This window comes from Oryzias latipes, chromosome 11 (assembly GCF_053564925.1).
Source record: "Oryzias latipes strain Hd-rR chromosome 11, Olatipes_Hd-rR_3.1".
Taxonomy (NCBI): Eukaryota; Metazoa; Chordata; class Actinopteri; order Beloniformes; family Adrianichthyidae; genus Oryzias; species Oryzias latipes.
In genome coordinates, this window is record NC_136247.1 from 10,512,632 (window position 1) to 10,533,203 (window position 20,572).

The window sequence follows — 20,572 nt, forward strand, 5'->3', positions numbered from 1 at the left end:
TGACATGAAGAGTTTGATGCTGCAGTGGTTTTTGAGAAGATCAATAACTGTGACCAATAAAGACTCTCGGCTGTCTCTCGAGTGTTAAACGGTAGGTTTGTCATCATCAACAAAGCAGCAACACCAAGAGCTCTCTGCATGATGGGATGTTGCAGCTCTGTTTCATCAGACATCGTGGAGGAATTATGATTCCAGTCCTAACTGTATGAGGGTTATAAAGGTGATTTTTACAAACATGGATCTACATTCAGTCTGGAGAGGAGGCTGAAAGATAAATATGGTAAAACCGCAGTGCAGTTTCATCTAATATTAAGGATGTACAATTAATGTGACTAGCAGCAGATAAAGATTTCTGCTAATAGATTGTCCTGCTACCGTTGTGCTTTGACAGTGATGATCATAAATGCACTACTGTGCTTAAAGCAAACTTTTACTTGTTGGCTGTGCTTTAAAAATTCCTGCTTTTCCTCCCCTGTTGAGATTTCTACGCACCAATTGGAGCTAATCTGCACCACCAAGCTTCCCTGAGAGTTCCTGACACACAACCTTTAAAGGAGACCTCAACAAACAGGAGAAGGGGAAAATGAGTTTCGAAAACAGGAGTAAAACATTCTGCTTAAGGGTTAAAAGCCTGTAAGATTGTTGATTCAAGACAGGGTCTAAAAGAAGAATATCCTTGCTGTGTATTTTGGGCTTTTTAAGAGCCGTAGTTACGAGGATAAACAAAACCTCCAAACTATCTGTGCATGTTGGCTGTATAATGATGTCGATTTTTTAGCAAAAATGTCAGTGTCTTGTCGTAGCATGGCTCATCACTTTCTTAGTCTTAAAAAAGTACAGTAAACATTTACAAAAAGGATAGCCATGTGTGTAAGCTTGACTTGTTGCAGAAGTAAAGCATAATAAGTAGGAGGAAACACATAAGCCCCCCTATCATCAGTTCATTGGCCCTTTTGGATGAGATGGCTAAAAAATGTCAGCCTACCCATGTCTTTCCTAGGACTGTTAAACTATCAAGGATGTTACATTTTTAACGTGAAATCCCTTTTAATACCACAACTTTACATTCTTCACAAAGATAAATTGTTTAAGTGGACAACTTTTGAGAACTCAAAGGAAGAATTGGAAGTATCTAAGGTCTTTATCTGTTTCAATTAGGCAGCTCCACTTGCCTTCAATGCATCACCATAAAGACAGCATACAAACCTGAAGTGTTTTCTCAGCCAATCCAGGGAGATCTGTACACGGTAAGGATGTTTGTTGTTTTACTCCACCATTGATGAGAATCAAAGGCACTGTAAAATTTAAAGATATAGGAAGGGGCTACCTTTGGTGATTATTAAATGAACAAACTAATTGAAGAAATAACAAAACGTAGCTTATTTGGCAGTCTGAAAAAAAATCCTGTGAAAATAGTTATTCAATTCATGTGAAATTTAATCCAACAGCACAAGAAAGGTGCCCTAACTCATGCACAAACTAAAGATTTGATGGACAAGCCTCCAAAGAGTCAAGAATCGCATGTTTTAGCCCTGATGAATGATAGTTAGATGCAAACAACACTTCTCTACGCAAACTCTAAACTTGAATTTTAAGTACATTCTGTAGAAGTGAGTGTAATAATGGATGATTAAGGGCTTTGTGTGTGCACTTTGTTGTAAAAAAAATAAACTAAACATAAGAGAACTGAGTAAATAGTGCCTGGAGATGAGGAGGGAGTCTTCAATGTTTACTACATACCACTCAATATTTTTGGTCTAATATTGAACATTAGTACATCATGTTATCATCATTGCCATAATCATCATCAACATCAACATTATCATAATCATTATCGCCACCATCATCAATATCCTCAGAACCATCATCACCAAATGGACATTGCTGTTACCCAAGCGGAAATCTGGCACTTCATAAAATCAAGCACAAACACACACACACACACTGACACCTGGAAAAAACCAGCATAACCTATTTAAGAATTTTTTTGGAGACATAAATGTACATTACACAACCTCCAAGATTGAGTTGTTCAAACCTTTTTCTTTTTTGAACTTGTTAAAGTCGGAAATAAAATCAAGTGCCTAAAGCCATCACTCCCTCCCCGATCCATTTCACAATTTATCAAATCAATCATGCATAAAAAAATGACCTAAGTGTTTCAGATATACTGTCAGATTGCCTTTTGTTTGTCAACTCTAATTACTGACTCGCAATCTTCCCCAGCTGTGCTGGTAAACTCTTTTCGAGCATTTAGTTAAATGATCTTGATATTCTCTACTAATAATTCAAACCCTAAAGGTCTACTTTTAAAAGGGTTTGTCTTTCTGTCCGCCACTGCAGACGACACTTAGAGGGATCCAGGATCCTTGTGGACCCAGTGTTACTTCATCGGGGTAACACATCAAACTGCCTCAACACGTGTAGGTCTGAAAATCCAAGTCCTGCCTATAGGCTCAACCGGAAGGAAGTGCTCTGCCTAAATGAGTCAATGTTACGTCCTCCTAAGGTCCCCTGTACCTGCAGGAGGAACCGGTGTTTGATGTACAGTGGACTGGTGAGATGAGACCCACATAGCAAATTAAGGTTCCAAACTTGCATCTCAGGACTGCAGGTTATCTGACCAATTGTCTTGAGAATGACCACATGTCAACAGGTCAGCCAGGTAAACGCTTAAAGCCCCATGGCAGTGTTGGCCAGCCATCAACAGTTTTAATGTAAACTGGAGAGCTCACAACAACAGTAGATGGGCAGGTCAAAACCCTCAATGATTTGACCCTTTAACACCGGCGCTTTGTTGATGATCTTTAAACTACTGTTAACAGTTCCACTGTTTAAGCAATTAACGCAATTCTGACATATTGTTGAGCTGAGAAAAGCAGTTTTATGATAATATGCAACACTTAGTAAAGTAGTAGTAACAGTACACAGTAGAAAATTACTTATACCATTAATGTAAATCAACTGATTCTGATGCAGAGAAAAGCAACTTTACACTCTGCTACTGGAGAAAAGCACTTTACTACCGTGCATATCAGCGCTAATTTTTTTTCTGCTTCAAAATCAGTTAGAACTATGTTAGATGTGTCATGGTGGTTTGTAGAGCAAGTGTTGTTTTGTGTTGCCAACAACAGCTCTGGTATTAGAGGATTAACTTGATATGCTCCCATTTCAAAGTTTAAGAGGAAACTTCAGCAAAAATGTGTTTCTTGATCAGTTCTGCTTGAAAACTTTCCACTAGGCAAAGAGAGTGGGAATTAGAGTCTAACTTCAACTTTTCAAACCAGGCTGCCTCACTGGTCCTGATGTGACCAGGCAGATAACCTGTGTCAGGCTGTGTGAGGACACCAGCTAGGGAGCTGAAAACATTCATTCATTCATTCATTCATTCATTCATTCATTCATTCATTCATTCATTCATTCATTCATTCATTCATTCATTCATTCATTCATTCATTCATTCATTCATTCATTCGTTCATTCATTCATTTTCTACCGTTTTGTCCCTTTCGGGGTCACGGGGCTGCCAGAGCCTATCCCAGCCACTTGTGGGTGAGGGCAGGGGACACCCTGGACTGTTCGCCAGTCTGTCGCAGGACCATATAAATCACACACACATTCACTCTCACACATAGGGACAATTTAGAGTTTCCAATTTACCTATGAGGCATGTTTTTGGATGGTGGGAGGAAGCCGGAGACCCCGGAGAAAACCCACGCAGGCACAGGGAGAACATGCAACCTCCACACAGAAAGGCCCCCCATTGATGTTCTGTTACAGGTCCCCCAGCCGGGACTTGAACCGGTTGAAGCTGAGCTGAAAACAAATACAGCTTTCTTCTGTTATAAAAGGACAACTTGTCCTTGTTCGCTGAACAGCTGAGAATGACAAGTCACAGATTTTATGTTAAAAAAAGAGTAATTTTTCTCTTCAGGTACTCTGATGGAAGTTTCGAAGCGTAGGTGGGAAGAATATTTTGTATTTTCCCAGTGTCAGGAGACTTTGAGGTTGTAAGATCCTGAAAGCTGTTTGTGTGTTGTGTAACCCTAAATATCACACAAATGTATTATATCTGTGTTAAATCATATCGCTCCTTTATGACAACATGGTAATAAAATAACAGAAAAATTTGTTGAGGAGTTTTTAAAGTCCGATTTGTGGAAACTTAAACCATGTTTGGCTGGGTCTTTTAGAACAACAAGATTTTTTTAATTTTTATTTGAGAGCGGCTGTACTTCTTCCAGTCTTGTTTATGGTAATTGAGGGTTGGATTTTGAAGTTTGATGTTCCCTCTAGACTAGTGTTTTTTTTTTTTTTTTGTTTGGCAGAAAAAGTTGCCACTTTAGACCTCAGGGGAAAATTAACTCTGATATGATTGACAGACTCTTCTTTTTAGTCTCGTCAGTAGAAAGTTTGTGTTTACCTGCAGTGTTGAATGGTTCTGATCGGACCGGACATCCAATGTTTTTAGACAAACGTTCAATCTGAACTCCCTTTTCATAAAAATAACTTTTAAACAAACAGTGACTCTTGTTTTTTTTTTAATTTTGGTCTGCAGTTGTTAGTGTTTTTCTGGGTTAAATTCAATTCCTATTAAGAAACACAAAACAAAACACAGAATGACACCAGCAGAAGAAAAACAGATACAGCAAACCTTCGCTGCAGACAAAGTGAAAGAAGTCATTTTCCTCCAGCTGGATGCTCGTTAGGCGATCCACCGCATCCTTTTCCGTCCACTTTGAGAATGTCTGTGGACCCTGGTTCAGTAAAAAGGTGAAAAATCAAACCAAAACTTAAATTCCCCAATCATCCACAGGATTGTGTTTTTTTCTGCATTGTGAAAGTCCAGAAGCTTTAGTATGGATTTTTCCTGTGAGAAACTCCTGCGATCCAGGACAGATCAAAGCAGTTGAGTCCAGATGATCTGTGCGGTGTTTAAAGAGAGCTTTGAAGGGTCTGCAGACGTGACTGGAATGATTTGAGTGGGTCAGAGGCTCGGAGATGATGATGTCCTGGGGTTAGCTGGATGAGGCGCGAGGAGGTGCAGCTGGCTGCTCGGCTGAACAAGGTAAAAGGTTCTCTGTCCGGAAGCATGCATCAAATCGTCCGCGTGAGTTTGGATGACACGCACAAAAGAAAAGCAACACTAAACAAGGAAATTAAAAGTAGGAAACTGCAATAAAATTACCTAATGGGTAAAGTGAATGAGAAGTCCAAATAAAGAAAAAAAAAGTATCAAAGACAATCAGAAGCCTGTTTAACTTGTCACATTAACTACAGATTTTAGGTTAATTTGAACGTCTTAAGATCTTTTAAGTCATTTAGTACCTAATGCATTAAGAAAACATAGATCCTATTAGGGTTTAGCCAGCAGATATAGGTATATGTGCACACTGACTAGTTTGGGAATAGGCTAAATGAAGTATGAAAGTGAGCAAACATTTAAATCTGTAATTGTTTTTGCAATTATTTTCTTGTTATTTATAAAATCCAGGTGTCCAAGGCAGAAAAAAATATGTATATTTGTATATGCTCATTATTGTTTCAAATAACAAATGTATCACACTTCTGTATGTACTGTACTGTATGTACTATATGGAGTTAAATTCATAATAACCACATTCATTAGATATTATTGTTTCTGCTAAATCTATTTTCCACAGACTTCCAGTGCTGGTAGATTATTTAAAACAAGAAATTATTTAAAAGAAATGTACGGTATTATTATTTTTATTTTAAACTGATCATGTGGTTGGTGTTTTTTCTCCACTGAGCGGAAGGAACTGTGTGGGCAGCCCGACGGACGGACAGAAGCATCTGTTTTCTGCTTTTTTGTCAGTTACATGTAATTCTGCTCAAGTTTATCAACATCTCAGCTCTTGCTTTTCATCCGTCTAACCTTCTATCCTTTAAGAGTTACATGGAAATACACATAAAAAACCACAAGACTGTCAGTTTGTATTCAGCAAAAGATGTACAACAAAAAAGTTTGAGACGTCCAAGAATTCTCCATTTGAGTTTGTTCTTTTTCTTTTTTTTAAAGAGCGTTATTTACAACCCCAGTAATTTTCATGTAGATAATGAAGAAAACATTCTGCATCATCTACAGCAGCTGTCAGGAACAGGAGGATTTGAAAACTAAAATGCATTATGTAGTGAGAGACTTCATTCAGAAGGGGAAAAACTCAGGAAAAGATAATGAATCCCTCTGAGGAACATGACAGTTGGGCAGATGATAAGAAACTGCAAAATGTTTTCATAACTAGTCTGAGCAGGATGCTGAAGACTGATGGATGCTGTTGCAGCCACAGGGAAAGCAGAGGCTGCAGGACTGAATGGCTCAGAAACCTTCAGACTGCTCCTTTTCTTTGTGATGCCACTGAGAGAACAAACCAACAGCAGAACAGAATAAGGAGGAGGAGGGAAGTGAAAATCACAGACCGGAAGGCCACGGTGCTGGAGGGGAGCATCCAGCTGTGGGGTTACGATCAGGTCAGCTCTGTGCTCGGCTATGTCTGCTTGTTTTGGGCGATTTTTCAGTCTCACGTAGAGCTTTTTCAGTCTGCTCTATGATGTCAAGAGTCTTCATGGTGAAGATGCTGTTATTATTTATCAATTTACTTATCAAGTATCAGAGTGAGTCTGTCTGGCCGCCGAGGCTCGCACGCTCTCAAATACAAGTTCTTACAAAACAGCAACTTTAGCTTTTAAAAGTTCTGTGGGAAACTTCAGAGTTCTTGTTTGGGTTCTACCTACAGAAAATCCCTCAGGTAAACATGCTGATTTAAAACCAAAACATTCAAATGAAGAACAGTTTGGACAGGTTGAGCCCAATGTCCAGATGATGCAGAAATATATAGGCTTTTAGAATGGTCTCCCTATTCTATGAAGGGCTCACTTTATTATTATTTTTTTTTTAGATTTTTTCCTGTGCAGTGAGAGCAGAGGTTTAAAACCCCCTGACATTTCTCAGGGTTCAGCGAACATCAACAATTATCACATGAGCAAGCCAGCTTTCAATGTTTTTTCCATTCCAGCTTCATCTTTTGGAATAACTTTTACATTTTTCAGGATCAAATAGCAGTCTGGTACTGAAGTAGCAACAGGGAGGAACAAACCGGATATTCAGTATGATTCCAGAAGCTAATTTTCTCATGTGAACAACTCGTCTGTAAACATGTGTCAAGCCTGCAGCATACGGGCTATCCTACTGCCATGGTCCACAATTATCCATAAAGGCTTGTTTAGGTAGAAAGATGATCGATGTTTTTCTCCATATGGAGGCCCCATACTGACAGTCGTAAGGCTTTAACAACCCGGCAGGCGGACAATGTTTGGTGATGGCAGAGTTGGTCAGTGTGACGTGCCAAGTATGAATTCGTGCGATCCTTTACACAGTCTCAGGCGGCACAGACCATTTGCCTCAGATCATTTTTTCCCCAAATGCGTGCTCTCTGTGGTGAGTCCTGCTGTCAAAACAGCAGGTGTCTGGCTGTTATTGCCAACAGATTTTCTCAAACCGGACTCAATTGTCTGCAATGAGAGTGTTGCTGAGATTTGGCAGAGAAAATGTGACATTTTCAGAGCTGCTGAAAACAAGCAGGATAATGGAGTAACTCTATTTTTTTAATAAAAAAATAAAAATAAAAAAATAAAATAGAAATAAAGTAAAGTATAGAATCTTTCAACAGTGGTTTATAGATTACATTTCTTCAACCAAGACGGTTAATGAGAACCAGTTCTCAATTCTGGTAAACTACAGACTGCAGAATTAGAAATATGTAATGCAAGTGCAATAATTGCAGGTTAAAGCACCAAGCTGCCGTTCTGATAAACTAATCTGTAGTGTGGCTTCAACAGGCAAAATTTCCTGTGAAGTGCAAGAACTCCATTAAAAACCATATCAACGCATCCAATAAAAAGGCTTATATCATGCACAATCATCTTTTTGAGCTTTTAATTGTATTATGATGTTGATTCCTCATGAAAAACAACCCCCAAAGCGGTAATTTGATCCATTCACCCATCTGTGAGTATTCCTTCTATAACCCTTCTCTCAGAGCACCAGCCCCTCCCAATCCACAAAAACGAGTGGGTCCTCACATTGTGATGTTACAAAGTGGAGAACAGCCCCTTCCAGGAAGAGTCTGCGCTGTCAGCACCGCCCCCAGGCTAACAAACACACACACTTTCTCCACTGAGCTACCGTTGATTGGCTAAATGCTTTCACTTTATATCAAATCAACTCAAATCAACTTTATTTATAAAGCGCTTTAACAATAAAACACCAAGAACACTAATGGGTAAAATATAAGCATATAACAAGCAAAACAATAAAATAAATAAAATAATTAAAATTAGGTTACAAGGCAGTAAAAAATAGCCGAGTCTTGTGGAAGGTTCAAAGCTTGGCTGTAAAAATAGGTTTTAAGTGTAGTTTTAAAGAAGCTGATCAGCTGACCTGAGGCACCAAGGAGGAGTGTAGAGGGAAAGAAACTCAGAGAAGTAAGGCAGGGTGAGACCTTTAGAAAGATTACAAAATTATCTTGAACTGAACCCTAAAATAAACAGGCCGCCAATGGAGGGAAGCCCGGATTGGTGTAAAGTGGTCTCTCTTTCGTGGTCCAACCAGAACACGAGCAGCAGCATTTTGAACCAGCTGCAACGTGAAAGAGAGGACTGGCTAACCCCAAATAAAAGGGTATGACAAGAATCCAATCCAATAGCGTGGATCACTGTCTCAAAGTCCTGCAGAGTTAAAAATGGTTTTACCGCAGATAACTGCCACAGATAAAAAAAAAATCAGTTTCACCACAGAAGTGACGTGACAGTCAAGCTTAAAATGACTATCCAGTATAAAACCCAAATTCATGACAGTGTTTAAAATGTGGAGCCAGGGGACCCAGGTCCAGAATAGAAGAGTCATAGCGGTTGCTCTGGCCAATCACCATTACTTCAGTTTTGCTCTCAAAACTCAAGTGGCTGCACTCCAGCCATCTTCTGATTTCAAGTAGACATGACAAACTATTCAAGGGATGAGCCGTTCTTGTTATTTTGCACAATATGCACATCCATCTTTGCAAAAGTTTGCATGTTGCCTATTTTGTGGGAGAACCACAGACACGCTGCCGAGGCCGGCTCTAGGGTGACCTCATGAAATGGGCGGCACCCACAAGGAGCGAAAGGCGGTGCCTCAGAGATCGAGTGGTCTTACTTCCAGGAAGGACATGAGCTGTGAGTAAGTAAGTCACAAAATAGGAGATAAAACTGATGTCAAATAAACAGATATCCTAGGTAAAGCTGTCTTATATCACAAATTGTGGAGATTCCAGGGTTGCTGTAACGGAGATGTGTCCAATTTTCTAACAAAAAAAGCCAAAAAGCTCATCCACGACACAGTTTTGAAGGAGCTGAAGCAAAACACTCAAAAGCGCAGACTTTTAAAGCAGAATTCACTGATGTTAGAAAGCCTGAGAAGAGTTTTGAAGACGTATTTCATATAAAACTGTCAGAATTGACAGTGACATCCAAATCTAATGACAAGCACAAGGCATTCGTCACTTCAGGCATATCGTTTCATCTGGATGTCAAAGCAGGAGCAAAAAAGAACAAAATTTTACCCAGAAAAGCAGGTTGTGTGTCCTTTTCCTTTAAACATTAGGTTAGAACCACTGTTTTTGGAACCCACTATATTACTGCAGTGAGATACACAAACGAGAGAAAACTCATCCATCACTAAAGAAAGAATGGTTGACCTCCATGGCAGTGAACCCACAAGTTCAGCCAGGGGAAACACCAGTAGTTAACGTTCTGTCCATGTAGAAGAACCTTCAGGATACAGTAAACCCTTGGTTTTCGCGGGGGTTTCGTTCCAAAAAGAACCCATGATAGGCAAAATCCGTGAAGTAGATACCTGTATTTTTTTTAGAATTATCATACAATTAAATGCTCTATTTAATTTGCTCTATTATGCATTGAAAATAATTAACAAACCATTTTACAGGCTCAAGCATTTGTTTCACAAATCAAAGTACTTTAGAAACGTTTTTTTTTCAACAAATACCTTCTGTAGTTTACTGTCAAATAATAATTTTAATCATCGATTTTAACAGAAGGCTTCAAATTGCGGAGATTAGCCGATTAATCGACCCGATTAATTGGATTAAACGGGAGAAAATTTAAAATGATTAAAAATACAAAGTACAGTGGGACAAATAGTGATTCAGGTGTATTTCACTGCTCTTCAGACTGAGCCGCTGCATCCTGACTCCGCTCTGCAGTGTTTTCTTCTTTTGAAGCCCGCGGTGCAGGTGTGTTTGATCGGGAGAAGAACATAGTGATAGGCAGTTGCCGCTCTTTTTCTATAGGTTTTAGAGAAACTTGAAATTGCAAGATGATTTGCACGTACGTGTTGTAAATTTGGCAAGCTGTTTTACGTTCGTGGACTTCTTAAACTGCAACGTTATTGACGCACAGGTATAGAAAAAGCGGAGTGAATTTTTAGCCAATCAGAATGCAGAACACAATGCATGATGCAAATCCGTGAAGTAGCGAAACCGTGAAAAGTAAACCGTGTTATAGCGAGGGATCACTGTCCTGAAAAAGAAGACGTCAGGCTTAATGACAGTCCTCACAGAGGAGCAGCGCAGACATAGTAGTTATGTAGCTGCAGCTGCAGTGAACGCGACTTTTACTCCGAAAACCGTCCAGAAGAGAATAACAGAAGTGTGACATGATAAAGGAAACAAAACTTCATCTGATCATCATCCGAGGAATTTATAGACTGCTCATGAGTGGAGGAAGAACAGCAGCAGTAGACTAAGCACTGAATATTATAACTTTCAATTGTCATGGTAATTACTTGAAAGTACTTTGCTTTTTATCTGAGATCAGATCTTGTCCAAAGCCCAAATTTTGTGTGAAGCTTGGGTTCATTTTTAGAAACAGGATCTCCTTTTGTTGCAGTCTCAGAATAACAGCAAAGGTTGTCCCGTCTTGGTTTGAAGCTTGTGTTTATATGAGTGCATCTCCTAAATGTCTAAAGTCCTCGGACGACCCCTGGTTGCAGTTCCTTCACACACCTCACTGTAAAGCTACATACAAACCAAACTTGGCCTTCATGAGTTCACACAGTTCATACAAAAGGCTGTTTGAGGCTTTGAGACCCGATTATGTGTGCTTTATAACAAAAACTACACAGTTGCCATACTCAGCATTTTTCCACAACTCCAGCTTTATATATGTCCAAGGACTGATCTTGGAAAAAAAAGCTTTCCGCTTACATTTTTTTTTGAAAAATGCTTAATTAAAGAAAAAAAAAGGCTTAAATAATCGAATATGGGCGTTGACTCAGGTGTTTTAACTAAACATCTGAGCAGACAGGATTACACTGAAGATTTGACGTAGACCAGAGTTAGAGGAAGCTGTGGGTGGAAGGAGGACGCTGGTAAAAACAGCACCATTTCATCAAACCCAAAGGGACATTTGCAGCCCTCTTACAACTACTCTTCTGCTGTGGCAGAAACATCTTCATGAAACCAACAGAAACTTCACTGGAGTTTCTGTTGGTTTCATGAAACCAACAGAAACTTCACTGGAGTTTACCCAAACGGCAAACTCCAGTGAAGTTTCTGTTGTGGCAGAAACATCTTCATGAAACCAACAGAAACTTCACTGGAGTTTGCCGTTTGGGTAAACTTTAAATGTGCGGCGCCAAGCATTCCCTTCTTGAGCTCAACAATAAGAGAAATTTGCACCATCGGGGGTGTTGCTTTGTTCACGCCTGTTCAGAGGAGAGGCTGAGCAAATTTCACTGTCAGGGAATATGGGACGGGAAGCACTTCAGGTTCGGCTTGTCCCACCATACCTGGAATAAAAACACGATTTCAGATGCAGAAAACATTCTCCTTGGAAGGGGGGGCTGACGAGCTATCGGGACATATATGCACCTTCAGCATTTCTTAAGAGTTTTGCAGCTGAGGCTGATGCTTTGCAAAGGCTCCTTTTCTTCTTTCTTCCATTGCCTGGCTCTCTGAACGTATGCAAATATCTGAGTGGTGGAGAAGAGTTCCAGAGTTTCGATGCAGCTGTGCTATGTCCGGTGATTTATCTTATATTTATGCATTCAGGTGATCCCGCTTTAAGAGTGTGCCAAATCATCATTTTTAGTCAAAAATCATGGCCACCAACTTGGAGGCACCAAGTTGGTGGCCATGATTTTAATCTTATCCGTGGTTTCTTGACTTTACTACAGATCTGTCTTACACTCTTTTTTATACAGTCCAGAACTGTTAAATAATAATAAAAATAGAACAATAAATAAAATAATCAAAGACATAAAGTTTAGATTGAATTCAAAAAAGGGTCTGTACAAACATACTCCTGGTTTGCCCATGGATTGTATTTAAAAAACCCCAGTAATGACAATGCAAACTACTAACCATGAGAAACTCTCAGTATCTATCTGTTCACGCAGCAGCGCGGGCAGGGAACATGGAAAAAAATCCTCCTTAGTGAATTGGGAAATAGTGGTTGGTGAGTTTAGAGAGGAGCTGTGGATCCAACAATTCCACATGACACACTTAACTTTTGCTGAGCTGTGGGACCCCCTGTGGCACTCGCTGTGCAGTGCCCAAGGTAGCCAGTTCCTACCAAAAAGTGCATTTCCATCCCGTTCTGTCTCATTCTATTAAAAAAAAGGGTTTTCATTGCAGTTTTGCAAAATATGACAATTTTGAAACACCTTAAAAAACCACCTCCTCCAAGTGCAAAAACCTTTTTCGATAAATGCTATTTTTTGTTGTTTCATGTATTGTTTCCATTAGGCGAATTTGTTATCGCAAATCACTTTGTGCAATTTCATGGTCAATGAAAACGCAGCAATTGCTGCTTATTCTTTCCATTTTTACATGTTTATCGCATGTAAATTGTAAAGTCTGGTGTAGTCATTTCCTCAATCGTTTTCATTGAAAACAAGACTAAATGTAGTTCTACATTGATACAACTGAAGGTAGGACCCCCTCATGGCTTGGAGGACACGTGCATTTGTACAGTCTGCATTAATCAAAGAACAAGTTTGTTTTCAGGCAACTAAATCCGAAATTTTGTTCAATTTGCACCTATGGTTTACCACACAAAAGGCAACATAGACCTTCCAAAGAAAACAGAAACCAGTTGCAAGTGAAAAAATCTACTAATATATTTCACCAAGCAACACAAGTTCATGATTTGTAAAAAGAGAAAGAACTGTTTAAAAGAAAAGGGATTTAGTGGGATGACGGTGCACACGTCTGACCTTTCTTCTTTCCTGCACTCCATTCTTTGTCCTCCACTGAACAGAGACAGCGAAACAAAGTACAGCAAACGCCCTGATGCAATGTTTACATAAGGTTCACGGTAATAAATTAGTATGCCAGTTAAGTTCAATCTTCCACTGAACCAGATATCTTTCATTCATTATTGATGTTGAGTGAGGAGCTTTCCACTGAAGACTCTCTGGGATTCCCAAAGCCAAACACAGCATCAAAGGCTCCCAGTTTTTTCTCAACTCTCCACATTACACGCTCCATCTTCCTCGTTTGCTGCTTTCTTTCCCTCGCCGTATGTCTTTAATTATGTTTTCACTTGTAGATGATATGAAAGCGGGATGAACAGTGCACTGTCTGCTTTTGTGATGTCTTTATTAAGGGCCACATTTTACTGAGTGGGGATATTAAATCAGTTTGGGTCCTCTAATGTAGAACTCACACTGTATCCCATAAAGTGAAAATGAACCTAATGGAGGATTTTTTTTTTTTGCGTCCATGAAACAGAAATTACTGGATGGAGAGGAACAGATTTTTTTTTAATGATTAGAACGCTTCACAAATACTTTGTAAGTTAACAGAATTAACTGGCATGCAAATGAATCTGGCTTTTGGTATTTAACACTACAATAATCCAAAGGAGCCCCACAAGGCTCTAACTATGGACTAATTTATATTTTACAGGATTAAGCTTTATGATGATACTTTAATTTTTAATTTTAGGTAAGTTGCAGTTTTCTCCTTCTCTGGCACAGGCCTGAAAACTTTAGAGCCTTATTTTTCTGTCGTTCAGTCTTGTTTATAGTCATTAAAGAAAGTCACTCAAATAGTCACTCAAATGAAAAACATTTTTTTGTGTTTTTAACAGGCATTTCTCTGAAGATAAAGGGCATTTGTGTTACTTCTGTTTGATATTTTATTCATTTTGCAATAGAAGAAAAATCGTCGTCTGAAAAAGAGCTCATTTATGACTACCTGCTCTGAGCTCTTAGCAACAGGAAGTGGAAAGGAGGATGGGGTTGTTCTGCGATAACAGTCCCGCCCATACCTCAGAGACAAATTTCCAATTAAACTACTGCCTCTCTGCAGAAACTATGTCCTAAAAAACAACACAGATTTTTTTATTTTGCCTAAAAATGGCATAATCACAAATAAAAGACCACTGAGAACGCTTTGAGAATAGACCAAAACATGAACGGCGTGGGACTTCTAAAGTGATGTGTTGACGGCTGATAAAACGGAGTTCATTGTATTTTCTCATAAGCAGGAGTTACCATGCAACATCTCACCCAAAACAACTGCCCAATGTAAATTGATAGAGCGAAATATTTTTTTGTGAGCATGAATTTTTAATTTTTTACCCATGTCAGGTCACAGGCTCCGTACATAGCTTATCCCCAAGCCGTGAAAGCCATGACTCCCCCTGACCTTCAGAGTATTGGTTAATTCCAACATTTCAATTCCCCAACTCTGAAACTCTGATGTTCCTGTCCATATTTCAAGAATTTGACATCCATTAAACATGTTTATAATTGCATTTAAAAGTTGAATATTTTTAACACGACTAAGCCACGAGGTGGATGTTTTCTAGAAGGTCGTTGGTTTATGCAGGAAAATAATATATAAAGAAGATTTGAAGGAAAAAAAACCTTTTAGAAAAAAGCAAAACAAGGAGTGTTGAAAAATGAAAGTTTTAGTTTTGATTGTGAAAAACAAAAGTGCTATAAAAACAACTGATGGAACTAATCACGATAAAATTGGACATTTGTTTCCTTTAGATTGTTGCTTTGCTGAACTTTGTCCAAGTCATCAATATTACATGGTGCTGCTGAAGAGTCAGGCTTCGCTCACTAAAGATATAAACTGAAGCTGTGAGTGACTTGCGTCTGAAATCTGTCCTTATTCAAACCAAAACTTGCTGCAAACCACGAATCTTCAACCTGATGGAGTAACAAAGAACAGGCAGCAAACAGGGGTCTGAATTCATTTAGAGAACGGTGAACTGCAGAGAGGCTTCAGCTCCCAGGCTTTGGAGTGACGAAACATCAAAGCCTGTGAACTGCAGCCATGGGAAGCATGAGAAATGAGCTTTCAAAAGGAGAGGAGCTGGAGGAGGGGGTGCTCTCAGGTACAGGGAGCTTCCAATGACATCGTCGAAGATGGAGGAGGACTGTGTCATCAGTTCAGTCCTCCACTTATTTAGGAGAGCATTTCACATCACAGAAGAGTAGTCCTGGAAGTCATCATCTTCATCTTTGTTCAGCACATTTTCTCAATAAAAATCAAATTCTGAAATGAAGTTAAATCTCAAATCAAGAAGTTTCCAACTGAGATCAGTCGGGATTGATAATCTGGTTCATTTCCAATCATTTTAAATCAAGACAGATCATTTTTACCTCAAGATGGCCTTCAGAAGAGACCAACAGATTATATCAGCTGATTTAACGATGAAACTCCCTCTTCCTCATCACCTTCAGCAGTTCAGGACCATCAGGTCACGTCTTCATCCTCCCTGACCCCCAGCGCGCTCATAGTAAAAAGTGAATCATCATGTCAAAACGCGCAGCCAGCCAGAGCGCACGTGCAGGTGAGAGTTCTCAGAACTTTTTCCCCAGCATTTAAAAGACAAGCTCACCTCATTCTGTGGCCGCTCCACGCACGTGTTTTCCGTCCAGCGGTGGGTCTCCCGGAACCCCCTCCCGCAGAGATGGGCTGCAGTCGGATCCCGACCCGACAGTGATGCTGTGCAGCCGCAGATCTCTCTCCCCCTGGATTCCTTTAGGCGCGCTCGCGCTCGGCACAGGCGGGGAGGAATCTCGCACACCTGCCCTACACGAGCGCGCTCCCAGCTGACTCCACGAGGCATGAGCTGCGCCCCCCCCCCCCCCCCCCGCCACCCACTCCACGCTGAAAGACGCACGGCTTCATCTAAACTTCTGAACACATTTTTTCCTGTTTTTCTTTTCATTCCATGCGGATCAACTGCACCTTAAACGTGTTTGTTTGCAGGCAGAGACTGACAAGAAGGGGAGGGCTCCATCCCCACGGTGTAGCAAACTTTCATTGGCTTAATGCTCCTCTAACAAAAAGCATTCCCTCCATTTCCAATCAATCATATCTTTGTTTTACTTATTTATTAGTTTATTAGACAGGAACATATTTGCACATTAAAAAAGCATGTAATGTACCAGAGTTAGCCAAAAGTTTTTTTCATCTGTAATATCTAGCATTTCACATATGTAATGGTGCATCCAAGCTCGTTTTCCTATAATTTATGCTGATCAAAATATTCAGCAGGCACAAATTCACAAACCGTATACTTAATTCTAATTTAATCAGTCAGATTAATTATACTGCTTTTAAGTTGTTCTTAGGTACTTAAATAAGTACTTAAATAAAAAAATAATCATTTTAGACAGGATTGGTTTGAAATACTCCATTTCTGGTTTTCATAACTTGTTGTTTTCATTGAGGTTTTTATGAGGTTTCAATTTTTTCTTTGTTGCTTTTTTACCAGTTTTTATGTCTTTGAAACCATCTTGAGTAGTGACAGGCAGCAACTCTGGGCCAGGGACCGAAACACCAGCTAAATAATCACATCCATCGGATGAAAACATGGAGGATCTGTGGACAGATACAGAAATACAGACAAATCCCAAGGCAGCAGCTCTGTTTCCTGGGCTACTCTCAGGTGCAGCAAATTATTAAACACCCAACAACATCAGAAGAGGTGCCCCTCTATTAGAAAAGTCGGTAAAACACATAATATAAAACACCAAGAGACTTTGGAGCTGATAAAAATGTGAAATGACTGATTTGATGTCAAATATGTGGGTTTGTTCATATGGAGTAACAGACCAGGCGTGGTCTTTAGCTTTTCTAATTAAAAGCAAAAGTCTCACAGAGCCTGTTGGTATCCAGGCAATCTCATACAGACTCAACCCAGCTTGACATGAGATCAGATGAGTGTGCTTATAGGTGTGATGATGTATAAGCAGAAGATAATGCTAACTATAGCCTTTGCATATGTCAAAAAAATATTTTTTGTCTATATTTCCATCATGAAATGAACAGAAGAAAGGCCCAAACTCAATCATCTTTTCTATGATTAATGCAAAAATAAATCACAAAGATTTAAGTTAAAAACCCAAATTAATTAAAAAAATCATTTACTACCATTTGGGGCTGCACAGTGGGACAGTGGTTAGCGGTCTTGCCTCACAGCAAGAAGGCCTCCAGTTCAAGTCCCAGCTGGGGGACGTGAAAAAACTACATCAACAGGGGACCTTTCTGTGTAAGGTTTGCATGTTCTCCCCATGCATGTGTGGGTTCTCTCCAGGGTCTCCAGCTTCCTCCCACCGTCCAAAAACATGCTTCATTGGTTAATTGGTTACTCTAAATTGTCCCTAGGTGTGAGAGTGAGAGTGAATGGGTGTGTGTTTGTGGACATTCTACCCCGCAACAGACTGGCAACCTGTCCAGGTTGTCCCCTGCCCTCACCCACAAGTGGCCCATGACCCCAAAAGGGAAAAACAGTTAAGAAAATGAATGAATGAATGAATTTACTACCATTTGTTTCTAATAATTATGCAACTGTCAGCACGTGGACAAAGTAATTTGTCATACTACCATTCATTCACAATGAGTTGCACAAAAGCTTAAACTTAACCTCCACATTAAAACCCCGGTAATCTTGACACCTTGATGAATTCAAAAGTTTTATGGCAATCTGTTTTTGTCAAAAATATGTCTTTGCACCTGTTCTCAATAAAAAACAAAACAAAAGCACAAATGTCAAAAAAGTGACTGTTCTTGTCAGCGACGGAAACTAGCACAGGTAGGCAGCTGGTGCCCCCCTGTGGTCGCTCAGTGTTAGCACACAGAGGAAACGTCTCAACTGGGCCAAGAAGGACTGGACTGTTGTCTAGTGGTCCAACTGATTAAAGTAAAGTGTGCCTTTCATTTGGGAATGCTGACATCTCCACAGTCAGTCATGATTTGAGGTGCAATGTTCACAGCTGGTGTTGGTAAACTCTGCTTTCTTCAACCCAAAATCACTGCAACAGTCTAGTTGAATGTTCTAGAGAGTACTTCATGATTCCTTCTGCTGGGGATCTGGATGGAGATGAAGATTTAATCTTCCAACAGGATCTGGCCCCTGCCCAGACTAATGAAGTCTTGAAGATGGACATCATTTTGTAAATTCTTTATTTTGATTGATTTAATGTTATCATCATCTGTCTTTATCTTTTTTTTGCAAAAACTCAGAAGTAAATGATGATTTCTGCACCACATTCTAATTTTCTGAAATCCTGTTTTTGTAGGTTTTATGAGCTGGAAACCCAATTTATGAATAAACAAAATAAATACTTGAAATCATGTGGGCCCTGAATCTATATTACATGAAAATGTATTTTTTTAAATTGAATTATGGAAATAAAAATACACTTTACCATGATATTCCATTTCTTTTGGTCTGTATTTTATAGTTTCTCAGCTGAGATCTTAAAGTTGTTTTTTTTCCATCATTCATCTTTTTCTTCCATTTATCCCTTTTGGGGTCACTGGGCTGCCGGAGCCGATCCCAGCCACGTATGGGCGAAGGCTGGGGACACCCTGAACAGGTGGCCAGTCTGTCGCAGGGTCACAACCACACACCCATTCACACTCACACCTATGGACAATTTAGAGTTGCCAATTAACCTATGAAGTATGTTTTTGGATGGTGGGAGGAAGCCGGAGATCCCAGAGAGAACCCACGCATACACGGGGAGAACATGCAAACTCCACACAGAAAGGTCCCCCATTGATGTTCCGTTGCAGGTCCCCCAGCCGGGACTTGAACTTGCTGTGAGGCAAGAGCGCTAATCCCTTCGCCACCATGCAGCCCTGATATCTTAAAGTTTCTCAAAATACAACAAAGAAGCATCTTTAAGTTCTAAAACTGTTCTATCTACTCTATTTGTTAGAAATGTTTTTAAATTGCAAAAGAGATTAGCCTTATTGAACTCTTTCATTTCCAACTATTTTCAGAGAAGATCTTTTCAAGAAAGAGAGACCTAAAAGTCCCCTTTTCTTTATATTTTTTTGTGGGAGTGGACAAGACGCGGCTGACTTCTCCTGAATTCAATTAAATATGGTTTTTGAAAAATATCTCCCACAGAGACTGGTTTTTAACCATCCTCTTTTGACATGACAACCACAGACACAGAACCCAGAAATCGATCAGCAGGTGGATGATGAAGGAATTTTATAAAAACTAAATGTCCTGAATGAAGGAAAGTGATGCACACACTAACAAACGTGTAATATTTGCTAAGGTTATATTTAAAGCAAGGAAAAACAAAGAAGACTCAAAAGTCAGTTTTGTGAGGGAAGACAGCACAGTACTTTGAACTTTATTTTCAAAATTGTACTTCTGCAAAATATGTAATTTATCTATGTTTATGCCCACATTTAATTTTGGTTTCTCAAAAGAAAATGCCCCCCCCCCCACTTTAAAAATTGGACATTAAAAAAATAGAGAAATTGAAACCACTGCGTCAGAACTGCCTATTTTTTGTGTGCAAAGAATAGACAAAACCCCACATTTTTATCTGTGAAATCTGCTTTACGAATAAAGTTACATAACATTTGAATCTTGTTTTAAGTGGTTGAAAATATGAACTCATAGAAAGTATAAATATGATTAAATTGTTGACACTCAGAGGTTTGCTCCGCATGTTTGCTACATTGGTTTTTTAGAAACCATTAGGTGGCAGCAGAGCATTTTTTCTTATCCATCTGTGTTGCAAACACTCTAATTTGATCAAGTAGATGTCTCTGATGTTCTAAATTAAATTGGAGACTGTCTGCAGGAATAAATAATGCTTCAGCCTACAGGGTGAGGGAGATTTTTCCAAGGCCTGTTTGAAGAGCTGTCGATTTATGTGAGAGGGAAAGTAAAAGATCTATTCATTTGTCACTTTTGATGGGTGCACTTTAACACAGCTTAAGCTCACTCTCCATCTGGGCTCCGGCATCTCTCTCTCTTTACATTTCTCTCATGAACGCTGGAGCAGCTTCATCAAAAAGCTATTTTCTCTAATGGGATAAGATTATTGGTGTGGGCTGTGTGATAGTTATGAATTTCAGTTACCTCTGAGACAGGCTGATAAGTCAGAGGCAGATCAGAGCCGTGTGCAGTTCCCCCAGGTTCATAGATTAAAAAAATAACCAAACAAAAAAACAAGCAGCATCACCTCAGTAAATTAGTAAATTTCAATAAT

The 20,572-nt window shown here is 39.5% G+C and overlaps 1 protein-coding gene across 1 annotated transcript in view; it reads right to left on the reverse strand.

Annotated features, from left to right (window-relative positions):
- The window catches only part of LOC100125515 (retinoic acid receptor beta), an 85,125-nt gene extending 69,041 nt beyond the window's left edge, over nucleotides 1–16,084 (reverse strand). The window contains exon 1 of the mRNA XM_020707234.3: nucleotides 15,940–16,084. The gene's annotated coding sequence lies outside the window, so the exon portion shown is untranslated. The remainder of the gene's footprint in view (nucleotides 1–15,939) is intronic.
- Between the last annotated feature and the right edge of the window lie 4,488 nt (nucleotides 16,085–20,572).